This window comes from Pomacea canaliculata, linkage group LG13, assembly GCF_003073045.1.
Source record: "Pomacea canaliculata isolate SZHN2017 linkage group LG13, ASM307304v1, whole genome shotgun sequence".
Taxonomy (NCBI): domain Eukaryota; kingdom Metazoa; phylum Mollusca; class Gastropoda; order Architaenioglossa; family Ampullariidae; genus Pomacea; species Pomacea canaliculata.
This window is the reverse complement of record NC_037602.1, coordinates 2,367,502-2,382,604: the sequence shown is the minus strand read 5'-3', so window position 1 is coordinate 2,382,604 and position 15,103 is coordinate 2,367,502. Positions and strand designations below refer to the sequence as shown.

At 43.3% G+C, this 15,103-nt stretch overlaps 1 protein-coding gene across 2 annotated transcripts in view; it reads left to right on the top strand.

The window, feature by feature from the left end:
• LOC112553964 (growth hormone secretagogue receptor type 1-like) overlaps positions 1-15,103 on the top strand; it is a 57,615-nt gene that overhangs the window by 17,666 nt on the left and 24,846 nt on the right. The window contains exon 2 of one of the 2 annotated variants that reach the window (XR_003097180.1): positions 8,185-8,226. The exons of the other annotated variant lie outside the window; for it this stretch is intronic. The gene's annotated coding sequence lies outside the window, so the exon portion shown is untranslated. Of the gene's footprint in view, positions 1-8,184; positions 8,227-15,103 lie in introns of those variants that run through there. 2 annotated transcript variants of the gene reach the window in all.

Sequence of the window (15,103 nt, the reverse complement as noted above, 5' to 3'; positions counted from 1 at the left end):
TGCAACAAACTAACTCTATCTGCGTGTCCAAGAGAATATTCGGCAACAACAATTGTGTCCTGGTCTGTTTTCTTTTACCGAGGATTGCATCTTTTCACTTCAGCTAATGCAGACGACGATATTCTTAGAAATACATTCCTTCTGTCACTTCCTGTTTTCTCGACAAGGTGCAATTGACAGAAAAGCATTAATATAATATTTATCGTTCCTCTTCATCGTAAACTACCACCGGAATATGTTTTTGCGATACTTATGTTCTATTTTTAGCTGTTTTCGCTGAGCGCTCGGGTTGTCCTTTAAATCTGTATTTTACTTACATTTCTCTAAGGTTCGGCTAACCGCAGGTTGTCTGCCCTTACCTTCCGATAGAAACATTGTAAGTATATACAGGTTCCTTCCGCTTTGAAGCACGTTCCACAATTATTGCCGTGAGGCGTGACTGCGAAAGTAGACATCGATACCCAGTTCTCCTCTTTAATCTTTTTAAAATCTTCTTTCGGTGTTAAAAATCAAATCCATCTGCCACCCGCTCGTTCACAGTGTACACAAACTTTTCATCTCACAAATTAGCGTCAGGGTGTAAACATGTCTTCGAAAAAAATCAGCAATAATGAAAGTGGAAACAGCTTTGAAAGAAGTTTGCTAGAAGCAGAACACCAGGATGAAAGGCGAGAGACAAGTGATGCATGACGCAACAGGTGTGAAGAACAGTGTCGAGGCTTTTCCTGCAAGGTGCGGCGGTCGTCTGCGGTCAGCGGCCAGAAAAGACAGAAAAAAAAGAAAAAAAAAGAAACCAACAAAAAACCAAGCTTGCTTGTATTGTGACAGTTTGCCGAAGGCGCAGCCTGCAAGCAAGGCAACTCTTTCTTTATTCTGTGAATTTATGTGCCAGGTAGATCTCTGTCTGACTCATCGCTTCGCACCTGTTACAGGTATTTGGCGGCCATGAAGGCGGACAGAAGGGGAATAAAGTGTGGGCCATAGTTCTCGGTCATGGTTGTAAAAATATATAACACTTAAATGTCCTTTAGAAAGCTGCTGTAGAATTCCCCCTTGTAATTTTTACCCTGCTGACTCTCGCTAACCATTTTCACCTTGAGTAATTTTATATATTTATATATGTTCTAAGATCTGTAATGAGTTTCTTCTGACGAGGGTTATATTTACAAACACTTGACTTGCGAGTGTATTATGTATAACTTATCATGAAAACTGAATTTCTCAAAGAAGTGAACAGTGAAAGGGCAACATTTATTCAGCAGAATTAAAAATATAATTAACATTGTTAAAAAGTAAGACATAAATTAGAATACAAGATGAGGAGACTTCGAGAGTGGGTGGTGGAACACGAAGGTCAGAAGATGCAAATCCTTGTAGTGAAAGGTGGGGAGAAGGTGTTAAATGAAAACAGAAACAGATGCAGGGAGGGGCAGAGAGAAAGAAGAAGAAGAGGTCGTGGGAGGAGTGTAACAAGAAAAAGGTTCAAGGAGGTGTGTGCTTTAAAGAAAAGATGTGAAAGAGCATGTGACATGAGGAAACATTATGGGAAGGAATGTGACATGAAGAAAGGGATGAAGAGGCTTTTGACAGGAAGAAAACGCGGCCCCACCTCCTGCTGCTACTAACACAGACCAGGATGTAGCATCCTGTCACGAGAAATGCCACGGGACAAAAACTCTAATCACGAGCGAGACAGAGCGAGAGAGAGAGAGTTTGACAGGAAGGAAGAAAGAACAGACGGCGGCAGGAAGACAGGGTGTAACTTGAGCCTCGTTTCCGCATTGCCTGCCCTAGATACGATGAACTATTTATGTCCACCTCTCTTCACGCTTGTGGGCACTGCACCTTTCACCACTGACCTATATACATGTAGATCAGTGCCATCCTCTCACCTGTACCTTGACAGGTAGACATGGGTCAGTGAACGCGACCCTCGACATGACTCAGTGCTTGCGACTCACCTGTATCGAGATATACAGATATGGTCAGTGCTTTCTTTCTGTAACTTTTGAATAAATTTGTGACATACATGGTCGATTTTATCATCTAAAATATAAACATATATTCACATCCGGGCTTTTTACTTTTTAAAGGAGACCTTAGGTCACAGATCGTCCACCACCACTGAATAAATCTTTCTCTCTGTTACTTTCACTCTTTCTTTCTCCACGCTGTCACTCTTTTTATTCTTGTTCTTCCTCTTTCTTTTGCTATCTCATTCGTTCTACTTTTGTGCCCACACTTACACATATTGGGTGATACATTTCACCTCTACCCCTTCACAATCACGATTTGTCACACTCAGTCTTGGCTGTCCAAGCACGTGACTGTTTCCCAAACATTGTCATTTAACAGAGTGCGTGAGTGTCGGATTTATGTCAACAAGCATGCTTCATTGGTAATGGACAAAAATGTTGTTAAGTATATCTTCGTCCTCGTCGTGATCATCATTACGATCATCATTGGAAGAAGACAACAGAATCTCTACTTGTTGTACACACGTCCACCTCCGTCTCTCTCTCTCTCTCACACACGGATGTTTTCTCCGTGATGACACCTGTGAAGGAATTGAAACTGATGATAATCGATGTTTCAAACAGTTGAAATATTAAAATGAATGGGTTTCCTCCTTTTCGTCGTCTTGGCACACACCAACGATTCGCGATGTCGTCTCAGACTTTTAAGAACCTGCCAGCAAAACTCGAAGATTAAATCCTTCAAGCGCCGGAATGGTTGTTTGATTTTCTTTCTCCACCTTTCTCTTTTTCTCTTTCATTCTCTTCCCCAGTGAAGTTATATTTTGATTGATAACTCCGCAGATAGAGACGTTTTATACCGAGCTATGCATAGATGAAGCTGGATTGTGATTGATGTCCTGCTGACAGGTAGTGTGGGTAGCCGAGCAAAAGGAAGATGATGAAAGAGTTGGACTACACCAGAGCTGTAACTCATGTCCATCCTTTGCTCGTACTACTAACAGAACTGAGACAAAACTCTGTGTGTTGCAATATTTTGCTGGGTTTTCATTCAACCATTTAGGTGTCAAAGAAGTTGTGTGTATGTGGAAGGGGGAGGGGTTGATATTTTGGTTTTCATGTTGGAGTAAATCATTAAATAATTTTTTTTTTATTTTTTAATATTTTGTCATACAAATATAAAGATAAATATCATTCCTTAAAGAAAGTAAACGTTAAATTCAAAAGTTTGCTGAAAGGATGTGCATCATGCTCAACACGTCACGTGACGTGCTCTCGGTGCTGAGAGAGGTTACCTACACCTGACGGATGGACAGAAAGTGTGTGTCAGAGAGAGAGAGAGAAGGGAGATGAATCCCGAGCAGCCTGTGCTGGCCATCGAGGGATGGTGATTAACTTTCCGCTGCCACTTTAGCAGCATTTCCGGAGCCAGCACACCTGACGTCCGATTTGGCAAATCATAGCAACAGGTCCTCCAACACGCCATCCGCCGAGCTCGCAGCCATTAGCACAGTCATCGACGACCCTAATCGGGTGCTCGGTCCCTCCGCCGTCATCCCCCAACTGTAAATCATCAGCGTGCTCGCCACGAGGAGCCGAGGGTTGAGGAGGACGCATGCGTGTGGCGGTTGCGCAGTAGAGCTCTTCACCTTCCCATGTCGTCTGCTCCGCCAACGTTTCTAGAATGGTAAAACGTTGAATCGTGACCGTTGGTGTTTTTACTCCTGGTCGTAAACCCTGCAGATAAATGACCAGGGGTCAGGTGCACCCCGTGTCTGTGGAGGGCGGTCAGCTAATTGCTTTTTGACTTTATGACTGTTTAAGGATGCTGCCTGGCTTCAACCTCGTAGTCAGTGTCGTGCGCTTGTCCTCCCAGCTATTTGTGACTTCAGGGGAACTGTTTGAGGAATGGAGGGAGATGTGCATTTGTTTTGCAATGTTTACCACCATCCTTTCCGTTTGTGTACTGAGGTAAAAGGTAGGTAAAGGTCGTCCCATGTCCCTCAGGTAGGACGCCAGGGCTTGAACAAGTCTCTTTGTGTTGCAAGGTGTAGTCTAAACACCTGTACCCCCCCACCTGTTCTTTTGTTTATCCCATCCAGTATATACAAATGTCTCTTCAAAAAACCATGGACCGACAACCGTTACTCCTGTTTGTAAAATACCTTTAATGTACTGCAAACATACCTGTAATGTACTGTAAACACACCTGCAATACACAAAGATGTAATATACTGTTAGCATACCTGCAATAAACATATCTTTATTATACCTCAAACGTATCGGGAACATACCGGGAGATACCTAATATATACAATAGACATACCAGTGATATATACTGAGATATAACTGTAACATACAATAAGCACACCTGTCCTATCTCACAATCTCATCGTTTTGTCGTTTTACCTGTGGTCGCAGCACTGGTCTCTGGTGTGTATTATGGACACCCTGGGATAATCTTAGTGTGTTCCTCAAACTTTGCACTCTAAAGCTGTTATATACAGTCTAAACACACATCCCACCCCACATCCCACCCCACCTGTCTCACTGGCTGATGGCCCACACAAACACCCAGTTCTCACCCACAACCCTCCTCACACACCTCCCAATGTTCCAGTCTCGGTGCTGCCATCCTTCTCACAGACATGATGTACATGTGATGCTGGAGGCTGCTCGGGTTTATTCTTCCTTTATTTTCTTTGGAGCCTTGAGATTTCATGCATTTACTAAGCAAAACAGAGAATGCCATAAAATGCTATCAGGCAGATGACTGTACATCGCCTCCCTTGTTAAGATGGCTGCTGATGCCACGATTTCTGGTAAATATTGCTACTTTGGAGCTCAAGCTTCTTTATAAATGCTTTCCTCAATATTGTGCATTTAACATACAAGACTTTGCCAAAGGTAGGTAGATACTTTTCGGAAGGGGTACATGAATAATGTAACCCCTCTCTCTCTCTTCCATGGTAGCACAGAACCAATGATGAATTTTGTGTGTATGTATTTATGTCAGCATGCGCTCTCACAACTCGTGTGCTAAAACAATTACTGCAGCAGCGACTGAGCCATGGAACTCTCTAGAAACTAAACAATACTTTTTTCCCTGATGGCATCTGGTTTACAAGGAGGAGACCGCGCTGCAACATCCAACAGCAAACGAGTTAATTATCTCCGAGGCCGGCAAAAGTGCATCGAGAGCATTGTAGGCTTTTTGCAGGACCATAAAATGAAATGATATATGAAGCACAATTACCACATGCATGAATATCAAGGAGGAAGAGACAGAGTGAACGCCTAGGGAAATAGAAAAGAGAGAAAATCCCAATTGAGATCCAAAATTGGCCTAAACTCCCGGTCACAGGGGGAATAATTCTCCAGGCACAGAGGGAAATCTTGACGACTTGACATTATCCCTGATTGACAATCATAAACAGGGACAACTGCTTCTCGCGAGAAATTACGAGATTACCGATAATAAAATGGTGAAGTTAATAATAAAAACAAAAAAAAAAACATCGTGGTTGATTCTGGAAGGCGGCGACATTTGAGTTCCACGCCTCCACCCTGTGGTTCTGTTGTGTTCTTGCCAGCAATCGTCTGCAGTTCCAGGACCTTTGGTTCATTCTGTGAAGGGCAAGCTGCAGGCCTTGTGTTGTTGATGCTAGGCTTGGATTTAGGGCTAGGAGGGTTTTTTTTTAATGGCATCACTGTATCCAGAAACAAAGCAAACATTCCTAGACAAACAACTGTCTGTCCGTCAAGGATTCCTTTGTCTTCAGGCCCTAGAGACCAAACACTCTCCTTAGCAACAGCCTTGCTGGAGGTAACAAGAGCAACTTTATGTCTTTGGACATTCACTTTCTCCGGATTGTTTTACAATGTAAACTGTTTGTAAATGGAATTAAGCTACTCAGATGGAATGCAAAAGGTTAATTGCACAATTTCTTCTTTTTTCAACTAGCCTCAACAGGATATTGTTGCAACGCTGTTTACGAAAAGCTAATTCACTGATTATTTTTTATGTAGTCTGAATTACAGATAAAAAGAGGATCTGATAATGATGATTGTGCCACCTACAATTCCTGTCTTTCTGTCTCTCCTGTTGTGTTTGTTTGTTTGTTTGTTTTTGTGTTTGTCGTTCTAACCTTTTACCTAGCGGTCACTGACATCCATGCTAAAGTAGAGGCTAATGACTAATAGAAACAAATTTAAACCGAAAAACAGAAAACTAAGTTTCACTTCTAGCAGCAGACAACAAAGTTCCCCATCTGGGCGTTTGCCTGGCTTATCAAGGTACGTGTCGGTCGTTTTGCACATCGTTCTCGCTTCTGCTGAGAAGGATGCGAGGACTAACAGGACCCGACTGGCGATGGGAACATCAGAGGCCAGCACTCGGCACTAACAGAGTACAGGTGTACAGGTGTACACTATCACACGAGCATGTCGGGACACCAAGCCGATCGCATGTGGGAATGTGAATCTTGTAATGAAACCACATTGCGGCAGACAGGCCTCACCTGTAGACTGCAGGTGAACATCAACATTAGACACGCTTGGTTTGCGACAAGGGACAGCATTGGGGATTACCTTTTGGGCAACAGGAGGAGAGAAACAGAAAACAGCCATGTGGTTTGCTTGTAGAAATTCCGCAACACACCCATCAGTTCAACGATGATTTTGATGATGATGATGATGATGATGTACATAGAAAAAAAAAAAGATTTCCTCTACGTGGTGTTTGTTCCTCCTGACAGCACGTTTCGATTCTATTTTTAAATCCCTGTGCCGCGACGCGCGTGGGTAAGACCTCCACATACCCGCCTACCTGTGAACTCACCTGGTTAGCTCACACTCCATCTCTCCTCAACATTCCTGCAAGTCAGTGTCGTGAAACCGGTGATAATCACATACCCAGGGGCTGATGGGCGTGGGATGGCTCCGCGTGTACTAAAAGCATCGTGTCCAGCCCTCGGGGTCGCATCGGTTTGCTTTTAGCCCCCGTTTATTCTGGAAACCTTCGCACTGCAACCTGCAGAAAACTGACAGAAGGTGGGTCTGAATCGAATTAATGGGTTCCACTTTGGAAAAAAAATGAAGCTTTTCTGCCTCCGCTTGTACCACTCACACGATGCACAATGCGTTTTTCCTGTTCGTCAGGTCACGTGATAGGTTTTTCGCTTTGTTGAGAGGATGGATGAGGGCGGGTTGACTCATGTACTTGCACTGAGCATCTGATCACGTGTACACAGATCATTGCAGGAAACATTCGTTATCAAAGGGAGTACAGGCAGCGAGATGGATGAATAAATGATTGCTGTATTGCCTACCACTTTCCTTTCTGCCTTTCACACTTAGACGACCTTTCGTTCCATGCTTTTTTTTCCCTCCGTAACTTCAAATTTATCATCACCCATTGTAATGTTATTTGACAAGCTCATCCCACGTGCAAACATTATAAAGACTTGGTAGTCTCCAAACCAGGCAACGCTTCTGTTTAAGTCAGTGTCCTGTCCGAACTTCATGTTAGTTGTAGAGATCATGACATTAATGGAAACAAATTTTTAAGTAACTAAAGAGACATGTTCTGCAAATAATGTTCTAAGTCGTCTACAGGATGGGAAGTGTCTAGTCCAACTAATAACCAGTAATTACTGGCTAAAAATATTCCTGTAGGTAGCTTAATTTCATCCTCTTTAGTATCCGAATAGCTTTTTATAAATAGTAAGCACTGAAGTCATGAATTAAGATGATTATTTCTTAAAAGACTACAATTAAGAAGGACTTCAAATAAGGGCAATAAAAAGATAATGAAATAACTGTTAGACTGAATGACCAAGGATAGTCCAGTACCTTGTGGTCGGTTATTGCAACTGTCCCTATTTTTGTCTTCATTTTCCACAAGCTGGTTCCAAACACTGAGCTTCATGTTACAGAAGACCGGATGCTGGCGAGAGAGATTCCAGCATTTAATGGTCTTGCCATTTCAAAATGGTTGCCAAGCTATACACTCGTCTCCATTGACGCCATTCAGCAGTGTCTGTGTTTCTCCCCAAAATGATTGCCTCGCTTTGGTTTGGCACACACGCACGGGTACACTGGGGTGCACGCGCGCGCGCACACACACACAGCGGGCATGCGCGTTGTTTCATTTAGCATATCTTTATTGTCTTAGGTGTCTGAGAGACTCGTTTTTGTGTGTCGACAGAAGCTGTGACCAGAAGAAGACGAAGGAGCTGTAAAGCACAAGGTAAGTAATGTGACTTATGGCTTTTAAACGATTCTTCTGCCAGCATTCATTCATTCATCCATTGACTTTTATCCTGTGGCTGGTTGTGATGGACCGCCGTGACTGATCATAGGGAGAGCATATGGCTCGCCACTGTATTGAATGACTACTCCATTTCTTCAGATTTATAAGACACTTTCCTTTCTGTCCACCTCACCTTTGACCCTTCCAAGGTTCTCTATACATGGGGTCGAGTCCCATTGTAGAACCAGACCGACTTGTGCCTCTTCACAGTTACATAAACAATATTCATGCCATCGGTTTAGTACAACAATGTTTTCTGTGAGATGTTGTACTTTGACTAAAGTCTTAGGTTGTTCAGTTTTGTTCGAGGTCTGTAGCTGGTAGGTTTTTTTAATGTCTCTTCAGGCATTCCTCATCTGTCCAGTTTAGTACATCCTCGCAGAAATTGTCATAGAATTTTATAGAAGGGTTTTTATACAAGGTTTTATGGTGTTTCATGAAGTGGATCTTGTAGGCGATTCATTCTTCCTTAGTCTGTCCTTGCTAAGGAGGACACCTCCCGGGTTTGCCTGAAGGGTTAAACAAACTCTCTGAAGTGATGTTGCGAAGGTTGGACACCAGGAAGTGAATTTGAATATCCAATGTTTTTAGACTGTGTGTGGGGTACAAACGTACGAATAATATTATTTCAAAATTGTTGTTATCAATGCATGCGATTCTGTGCTGACAATGTTGCGGAAGTGACCCACTGAAGAAAGGATTTTCTTTCTAAGCCACACGTTGACAAATGTCTTCCTGCTTGGTTTTTGTTTATACAAAGGTGTCAAATATATTCAGGAAGTATTCTGTCTGAATAAAAAGAAAGAGGTGAAGGTAAACATATTTAAGGTAAAGATTTTTGCGTGTCTGCACACTGTCCTTTATTTCATCTTTACCTCTTGTGATTAGTCTCAACCCCGAACTCTAACCTCATCCCCATCTCTAATGAGGAAGCCTAGATATACAATTTGAACCCCCAAACTGAAACAACAACAAAAAAGTTGCTTTTCAAATGTAGAGAAACTGCTTAATTATCTAATAGTACAGTCATCTTCGTCACGTGACCTGATGGCATGCCACGAGGACTAGTGTTCTGTTCTCTTATGGCAGATCATTAGAAACTTTTCTCTGCGGCCGTCTGTATGAATTATGATCAAAAGAGTTGCGAAAAAGCAATGGACAGAGAGATGAATGGACTGTAATGAACTAAGAGATGATGCTGAAAGGTGGATGTTGGGTGGAAGCTGAACAAACACTTGACCTCCTGAAGCGAAATGTTGCATTTAAGGTTTATAAAGTCGCGAGGCATTCATCCCGAGTCATCAGGAGTGATGGAAAGAAAGTTGCTGCTGTTCGTGAGGACATGCATGTACCAGATACAGAGCCACTCTGTGAAAGAGCATGTCAAAGATATCACTGTCAATGTATATTAAAGATCAACTACAAAGCTACATTAAAAACAGAGCCAACACCAGCCTACCTGCCATGTATCTAACAGACAGCACGTGCATCAAGTCCAGTAAAAGGCGGGGAGCTGTGACCAGGCGGTGAACCGCCACATAACACAATTATTAGTTTTTCTTCTCAGCCTCCTGGCGCCAAGTAGGATTCACAGCATACCTTCCACTTACCCCATACCTTGCTTCTCTCAAATGAATCGTTTTTCTTTCCTATTTACCGCCAAAAACACTTACACAACGGCACTGCAGTACAGGGAGAGATTAGGTCTCGATAATTAGATACAATTACTGGACGATGATTACTGGACAACGGGGGTTCCATGTTTATACTATTCAGCTAGATGATCGACCTCCGTACCCCTTAAAATGTATTTTTAGAAAGTTTATTCTGTATAATTTCTCTCTCTATGTTGTATTTAATATTAGCACGGATCGAGAAAAAAATGGATGCCTGACTGCTTCCTCCCTTCTCATGGAACGCTTGACTAGAGTTCGTTACAGAAAAAACTGTCAGGTGAGTTTGGAGAGTTTGCCTCCCATAATCTCAAACTCTAAATATCTTTAATCAAAATAATTTTTGCTGAGAAGGAGAATAAATGCGTGTATAGACAAGTGGAATTCAATGGACTGTGGGGAGATAATCCATTGCGCATGCGCAAACGCAAGCAAAAGGACGGTTGGTGGTTGCTAGGCTTTGAGTTAAGGACGACCGTTTGGCTGCTAACCCAGGCTCATGGAGGGAGGGATCGTGGATGGAGCCTCCACTTTCATCAGCTATCGGAGCGCGAGTCAAGAATTATTTTCGCGAGGGCGAGCGGCAGGCGGGTGTTGAAAGTAAAGTGTTTCCGCCTCGAGTTCTCTTCGCGCATGCGCATCAGCCACCGAACGTTTGATCTGGTGTGCAGCCACCCACTCACCCTTCTCCATCTCCTGCTCATTAAGTCAGGAAATGAACTTTACTTGTCGAATGACCTAACTAATATGATGTCGAAACGTTTTTATAAAGCCGGGAGTTCTCTCCCTTCCTTTCTCCTTTTCCTTCCTCTCTTACTCTGCATGTGTGTGCGCGCTGTGCCCCCTCTTTCCCCCATACCCACTTAGTGTAATGAGCTGTGTTCACGACAATGATCCAACGCCTTTTCTTTCTGCTAAGTGAACTATTTTCTCCTTATTGTTTGTTATCCGTAAATATTTAGAACATCATGCTTGAGACCCCCCCCATCCCCCAAGACCATCACACTTCCATTTTCATTGGCAGGGGGCGATTAGGAACATACGGGTTGCAGGTGATACTGACCTCACAGCACGCGCTTACAGAGAACCGTAGGACATTGCCAACAGACTGACAGACATAGAGTGGAGACCATCACTGTCATGTCATGGTGTTTGGCAAAGTTCATGAAGGGAATACTGCTCAAAGAAGTAAGCAGATGTAAGTCCTTGAGAGCCATCTTCTCCATGGACAGTGACCAGCAGATATCAAAATCAGGATTACAACAGTAACAACGGTGATGACCAGGGTGGACAGGGTCTGGTCTGGCCATGACCATTAGGTTTCCTACAATCGTCCCTAATAGAACTCATCCTGCTTTACCGGATGTTAAACGTCGACTTCATTGACAATACGGAGACAGGAATCCAGACATTCGAGAACAAGTGCCTGAGGAGGCTGCTCCGGATCTCGTTACAGAAAACATAAAACCTATTGCTGTGTTTGGTGGCCACAGTCGTAGGACACCAGTAACCTTAACTTGCAGCAGTCAAGCGGGTTACATTAGTGTGGCATGGCCATGTGATCCCACACGACACTTTATCGAAGACCATATTTTATTGAAGGTAGTTTGAAGGGTGGTCGAGACTGTTGTGGCCAGAGAAAGAACTACTGGAGGACCTGCTCACCAACAGTGGTGATCCAAGACAGGTGTGAGTGTCGGGTGTGGTGTGACTCCCCCAACGACCGGCAACAGTCAACGACGAATTACTGATACATTAGTGATCACACGCCCATACTCATATACACATCCACAGACACACACATCCTTCTCTCTCTCTGTCACAGACACACAGAGTTCACTCCCCGCCGTGTATTTTAAAGTAGACGAGGACTTTGCCTGAGGGCGTTTCTGAGCCTCACAGACGACCTGTGCACTTTGCTTTTGCGCTAAGTGGCTTGAAAGTATTATACTTCACAGCTGACCTAAAATCTTCTTGTTTGTTTTCCTGGTTACGAACCTCCCCTCTTCCTCTTTAACATTTCTCTCTCTCTTTTTTTTTTTTTTTGCTACCGTTTGTGATTTTTCCTTTCTTTTTCGCTCAGTTACCACGAAAAATGCAAGGTGGATGAAAAGAGAAAATTGTTCTGTCAAACAAGAAAATGCAATATAAACAGTTCAAGATTACTGTAAATAAAGTTATAAATTCGATGATAGGAATAACTAAAAAGAAAATGTAAAGACATCCAGTCAATAGCATCACCCGACATTTTAAAAGCACTTCTTTTTCTTTCTTTCCTTTAAGAGAGAGAAATTGAGCAGTTGATCAAGAGTGAGTCTGCTAAGATTGGGTGGAGCTGATGTTTGCTTGCGAGAATGCTATACCAACAACAAAGAACCACTGAAAGCATCCTAACCCTATATTCCATACAGAAAAATCAGAAAAGCCTATTTTTGTCCTCGTCATATAATTCAAATAACCGCCACCCGATCGTCTGCAACACCACAGACGAAAGAAGAAGAAAAAAAAAGCTGAGCACGGCAAGTGATCAAAGAGGTTCTTTGTGTGCTGTATGCGTTATATTTTATTCAGCAACCTCCCCACCCACCTACCCCATCAACCCCCCACCCCAGCCACCCACCTCACCGCTGCTTCCTCCCCGTCGTGAACCTGCAGCAGCCGCCGGCGTGCGGTGAGAAAAGGTCAGAGGACAACACACAGGCTGTTCAATCCCCAGCATAAAGCTCTCGCACGGTCGCAATCCACCCAGGGTGTCGTGACATATCCCCTGCCCTCATTCAAACCCACCCAGTCTTTTAACATTTCCAGCTTCGTAAGTTGTGACACTCATTCACTCTCCTTCCTGTTGACCCTGCGACTACCTGGAGGATTTTTTTTCATTGCTTTCTTCGTGCATGCATGTGTTTGTGTGAGTGTGTACCTAGCATAACACTTACTCGTTGAAGTGTCTCAGTCACCGCTGCGTATCATGGCAACGGGTTGTTGATCCAAACTGCCCTACACCCCACTCAAGCCCCTTACACCACGTGATATGTTTGCAGACCACATGGCAAATCACACCTTCGCAAGAACAATCCTCTTAAATGAAAGCGACTGGGTGCTCGGGCTTTGCATGGACGCAGTTAACCTGTGCGACAACACATCTGCTGGTCTGATCTCATATTTTCTCCCTCCTCCAATATCGGAAAACCCGCTATGTCTAGTATTTTACAGACCCGGGGTGGCATGATCACTCCTAATAGTAAGTCGTTGCCCCAAGGCAACATGGGAACATCGAGGGCGAGCGTGGTGTAGTTAGGAAGCGCTGTCCAGACCCGGCAGATGTTGCCTTCTGTTGATTTACCCAGAATATCTTTGCCACTGGTTCATAACTTTGCCCCCGAGAATAAAGCAACATATGCTGGGTCTGAACATAACTTTACAACTCAGGTAGCAGGTCCCTGGGTTTCCCCATGTCCCTCCGAGAAAACATCTCCCTTTGTAACTTTTGTTGATGGAGGGTGGTAGAGGATTTTGATATTATTGGAAAAGGTGTTTTTAGGTGAAGCAGTAACATCCTTTTTTTTTTTAAGTATTAACACTACAGTGCAATATTGTTTTTATTTACCGATGACGTCACTTATGTACACAGCTAGTAAACATGGTCCCAGCTCTCTGTGTAGCTTTGACGATGTAAACATATTGTTGTCATATTGTTGATCTCTTTCTGTTCTTGGTGATGTTGGTAGGCTTATTTCACGACTACGGTAGATAAGAATCCACCCCGGGTATCAAGAAATGCTCTGTCTTCTCTCTCTCTTACTCATACACAGACGCACGCGAACACGCGCGCACGAGATGTTTGGAGAGAAACGCACTTGGTAACCGAAGATGGACAAAACACAGGCCCAGGTGTGTTGCCACTAAGATGGAGGTTGCTGGGAATCTATTTGCTTCCAGTGGTTTCTGGATCCTCGTGAATTACGAAGGACGTTGCCTCCACATCTGTTTTGTAACCTCGCGCACACCCCGGGTGGCCAGTGCGTGCACTGAGAGCAGGCCACCCTGTTAACGTGCATGCAGCCTGGCACATCACTCACACACTGAGGTGCACGCATGCAGGCACACACACAATTCATCATCCTTTTCTATCTTTATATTTTTTTTCTTTTCGTTTGTTTTTTTTTTCTATTTTCCTGCTTTATTTCATTATTGTTTTCATTTTTTTCTTCCTTCCATTTCCATCTTTGTTTTTCGTTTATTTATCTTTGTTTCTTTCCCATGTATTTTCTTTCTTAATTAAAAAATTGTGGTTGTGAACGCTGAGGTAACAAAATGGAGGGATAACGAGTGTCGCACTTAGTGGTCGTTGTCATCGTCACTCTCACTGCACGACGTTGAGATCTCCATTACTGCCTTCACAACAGGTGCAGCAGACCTGCCAAGCTCTCTGGTTCTGCCACACCAAGCATCCTCGTCCTGTGTCGAAAACGATTAAGTCCTGTTTGCAAAATTGTTGAAACAATTGTTCGCAACTTTGGCAAAATAATTCAAGATATTGGCCAAGGCGGGGGTTAGGGGAGAGACCCTGGAGGCATCTGTAGCAGGGCAACTGGCTTTGACAGACATCATCAGTGCCCGCGCACTACCTCCCACCTGTGGTTGGCTGCCGGCGGGTGTCATTGTGTAAACAAGTTGCACTGAAAGATCTAGAGAGCTGAGTGCAAGAAAGTTTTTCTCCAAATCGGAATAAATACTCCATTCTGTTCTCGAGATACATGTCTTAAAAGGTCCACTTCAATCTTTAAAAAAAACCGTTTTAGGTTATTCTAATTATCGAAGTTATAATTTGATTTAAAGTTATCTTGTACTGTTTATTTTTCACAAAAATAGGTCAACACACAGACGTCAGGACTGTACATCGAAATGCTTACGTTGACAAAGCTGCAGCCAATGGGAGGAGTGGGGCCATAATTATGTTGACAGGTGACCTGTGACATAAGGTTGACCGCGTTCTGTGTATGGGGATCTTTGCAGAAGTGTAGCTCAGAAACAGAAGAGTAGTATTTATTCAGATTTGGAGAAATAGGTTTCTTTCATTGAGCCTTACTAATTCACTAGATAACATAGACTTTTAATTATTTTATTACCTATGATCGAGG